Raw genomic sequence first — 3,960 nt, 5'->3', positions numbered from 1 at the left:
TTCGTGGGCAGGATTCTCTGTTCTTTCTCGCCAACGTACCTCCTTTTCCTCACCTCGAAGACTGCGCAAACATCAGGTTGGGTGAGATCCATCCTGACTCTCTGGGCAGGTCTCCGTGATTCTCTGTGGGTACCAGGCACGTCCATCGCGGCTCTACACTCTTATTATTGGTTCAGGTGCCCTTTTCCTGCCAGACCGTGAGCGCTTCCAGGGCAGGGACCATGAGTATTTTACTTGCGTTTCCTCCGCATCCGCTTATATTCCCTTACCTCTGCGGGGTCAGTTGTCGGGGTACACCTAAGGGATGTTAGAAAGTCAGACGTAAACAAGAGAACGTTTCTCATCTGCACAGTAATGTCTGAGCTTTGCCATTTAGGCATTATTATACCTTCTTTTGATTTTTTTTTTCTTTGTAGGGCCGACCTTGCGGCATATGGAAGTTCCCAGGCTAGGGGTTGAAAGGAAGCTGCAGCTGCGGGCCTCCGCCACAGCCACAGCATCACAGAATCCGAGCTGCGTCTGTGACCTGTGCTGCAGCTTGAGGCAACGTCAGATCCTTAACCTACTGAGCGAGGCCAGGGATCGAACCCGCATCCTCACAGAGACAGCGTCGGGTCCTTAACCTGCCGAGCCACAAGGGGAACTCCCCTTCTTTTGGTCATCTTAAAATGCTCTTTTCTGGGGGTGAGGAGTCTAGGAGGTGGTTTGGAACAGTGAGGGAACACCGAGTTGGTGGTTAGCCCCAGGTTCTAACTACAGCTCTGTACTGTACTGACCTGCTGAGTAGACGTGGACAAGAGCCTTTGCCTCTGGGTTCAGGTTCCTCAGCTGTAAAATGAGGCAACGAAACCTTACAATAGTGGTGAAAGAAGTGAGTGTGCAACAGCAGCGCCTAGGCTTTTGTAGAAATATTAGCGCCATTAATCACACCCTGTAAGGTGCCCGCATCTCCGCCGTCTCCCTGTGGAGTCCAGGTTGCCTGGTGCCACTTCCTAGCTGTTGACCTTCTCAACAAATGGGTTCACGTCTCTGGGGTGCAGTTTTCTCATCTGAAAAATGCTAATGCTGACCTTAAGGAGTTTCTGTAAAGATTAAATAAACATTATTTTATTTTATCATATTTCTAAGATTTCACTATTATCTATAAATCTACAGTATGCATTATACTATGTGTATACAAAAAACTTAGGCTAGTGTCTGGCATGAGGTAATCCTGCATACACATTTGTCAGTGTTCTCTCTCTCCCTCTCCCCATCTGTGTCTCCCCCCCCTTCTCTCTCTCCTGCAAGACAGGTGGCAGGGGAGCACCAGGCAGCTAAGATGGGGGGGGCGGTTTTGCAGAGGGTGGGGCCAAATGAGAGCAAACTCCGTCCATCAGATCTTAACTTGGGAATCTGCTTGCTGGATTCACAGGGAATTTGCTGCTAAGAACCAATGAGAGAACCTATGTTTGCCAATGATATTCCTTTTTAAGAAACTCAGGAGGAATTCCAGGTCACCTCTCCAAAATACTGCTCTGCAGCTCCATGCCTTTTGCAATAATTGCTTGGGCTTCAGGAACAGACGTGGGGCCCCCAGTGTGCACCACGCCCTGCAGCCTGGGTTATACCTGCTGTAGCCCCTCACTCTGGACCCTCCTGAGGCGGTGAACCATTGCTTTGTTTGTACTGAGGTAGAAAAAAGCTGAGAACTCCTGGAATGGATAATGCAAATCCCCAGATAATCCCCAATTCCCTATGACCCCGTAATTTTCACTTCCGTCTCTGCAGCTGAACCTTTACCAGGGCTTCCCGAAGGGGGTCCCATCACCTTGCTTGCCTTTTCCATGCAAGCACTTCAGTGCATACATTCCCCGGCACTAGGTGCGTCCCCGGGAACCATCTGCTGGATGACTGACAGGCCACATTCATTGCAGTCCTGGGTACTGCAGGTGTCACTGCAGACTGGGCGACAGACACTGTGCATTTTCTTGTTTCATCTGTGCCACAGCCTAAGGGGATGGGGACTGTTGTCCCCATTACACAGATGAGGAAACTGAGTCTCAGGGAGGCTAGAGAGCCTATTTACAGTAGTGGCAGGGTCAGACCACGGTGCAAAGGTTGGTAAATATGGGGCCAATTAGAAAGGGCAGAGGATTTCAGGGATGTTAGAGTCAGAGGTAAAAAAAAGAACATGTTTCTCATCCAGACAAAGATGCCGGAACTTTGCCATTTAGACCTCATTAGAGGGAAAGAAAAAGCAGTTTGGTAGACATGGAACCTATCTGGTTTAGGAAACAGGAGGGCTGGCTGCCTTCCCATCTTGCTTGCCCCGGATTCATCTCGGTGACCCCCTGGAGGGTCTTTCCCGCTGGCAGCTTTCGTTTTGGCCCTTCCTTTTCCAGGCGTCTAGGCATCTGAGTCCCGGCCCTTTGCGGAGGTGCCCGCGAGATTCCCAGGGCCGGGCTGGTCCGGTGGTGGGCAGAGGCCTGGCTCTCTCAGGGGCCCCACCGATGCTCTGCTCCTCGCCGCTGCCCAGGGATGGCGCAGGGCACCGGCCGCTGGGCCTCCCCTGCCCGGGTAGCCCTCTTCTCTTCTCCCCTCCCCCCCCTCGTTTCCCCCCCTCCCTCCATCCCTCCCTCCCTCCCTCCCTCCCCGCGAGCGGGCGGCCGGGGCGCGGGCCGGGCGCGCGCTGGGTGGTCCGGCGGCCGGGGGCGGGCGGTAGCCTGCAGGCGTAATTGGCATGCACGCCGTTGTAGCTGAGACCGCTTAATAAAGCATTACATATCTCACCGCTTCCATATTTCATTACCTCACGCGGAGCCTGTGAGAGGGCCCTAATGGGAGTCAGCTGTGTTTTTACTTTCTGTTGTCGGCCGGGCCGGGCTTCTCTGCGGATTCTTTGAAATGAAATAATGTGATGCACGCCGCGATAAGGGCCGGCCCCGTAATGAGGCCCAGGCCGCGGGGCGGCCGCGACTGCTCCAGGTGTCGCGTATTTGGGCTCCGAGGACGACGAGGAGGAGGGGGCGGCGCCGAGGAGGGAGGGGAGGGGAGGGGAGGGGGAGGCGGTGGAGGGACGGGGGGGTGGGGGTGGGGGGGGGGACGGGCCCGTGGGGCTGGGGGCCGGGCGGAAGCCCGGGAAGGCGGAGGCAGCGGCGGCGGGCTGCGGCAGAAGGAGGCCGATTCCGGGAGAGGTAGGCTGGCGAGTCCTGGGGGCCCGGGCTGACATCTCGATTGCCCCGGCCGGTCAGTGGGTGCGCCTTGTGCCCCATAACCCTCCTCTCCCCGTGGTGTTGCGCTGAAACGAATACAAGACGTTTGTAGACTGGAAAGGGCGCGTGGGAAAGAAATGGAATCGTTTGTTGAGGAAGGAGCTGAGGCCCTTGGAGCAGCCCCTTTGGGCCTGGCACCTGCCAGCAATTTCAGCAGCCTTGCTTGCTAAGCGCTATGACCCCCCCTTTTCTAGAGGAGGAGACTGTGGGTCAGAGAGGGGAGGGACTGGCTCCAAGGCCCGTGGTAAAGAGGCTGGGGGCAGCCCTGGGCATGGAGCCAGGGCAGACAGGAAGAAAGGGAGAAGGAGATAAAATTGGAGGAAAGTGGGGCCCCTGCCGTATGATTTGTCTCCCCCTCCCTGCCACGGGGGCTGGGGGTTCGCCTCCATCCTGTCCCCTGGGCCTCCTTGCCTGGAGTGGCCTTGCCTTCCTCCCTGGGGTGGAGAGGAGGGTGGGCAGGCTTATGGGGATGGGATGTGGTGAGGCCTTTGTGGTGGGGGCAGCAGCTGGCGGGGAGGGGCCGGGCCTGGCAAAGCCCCCTCTGTTCTGAGTACTCTTCTCTGCTGAAAACCCCTCAGCTACAGTCCTTTGCGTTAAAGGGGGCTGTTCGTGCTTTAGTCAATCAGGTTTAAAATCATCTAAAGTGTCTGCTGCTTTCCATGTCCACTCCGTCTCCATCTGTCTTTTCTCCTCTAGAAAGTACATG

The 3,960-nt window shown here is 55.9% G+C and overlaps 1 long non-coding RNA gene across 1 annotated transcript; it reads right to left on the bottom strand.

Moving 5' to 3' along the window:
• Nucleotides 1-118: 118 nt before the first annotated feature.
• On the bottom strand, nt 119-2,983 carry LOC125132221 (uncharacterized). Its single transcript, XR_007136173.1, has 3 exons — nt 2,792-2,983; nt 777-1,082; nt 119-297 (listed from the first exon to the last, which is right to left on the bottom strand). It is a non-coding gene; the product is annotated as an uncharacterized LOC125132221 (long non-coding RNA).
• Between the last annotated feature and the right edge of the window lie 977 nt (nt 2,984-3,960).

The sequence above is a fragment of the Phacochoerus africanus genome, chromosome 8 (assembly GCF_016906955.1).
Source record: "Phacochoerus africanus isolate WHEZ1 chromosome 8, ROS_Pafr_v1, whole genome shotgun sequence".
Taxonomy (NCBI): domain Eukaryota; kingdom Metazoa; phylum Chordata; class Mammalia; order Artiodactyla; family Suidae; genus Phacochoerus; species Phacochoerus africanus.
This window is presented reverse-complemented; position numbering and strand designations above follow the sequence as displayed.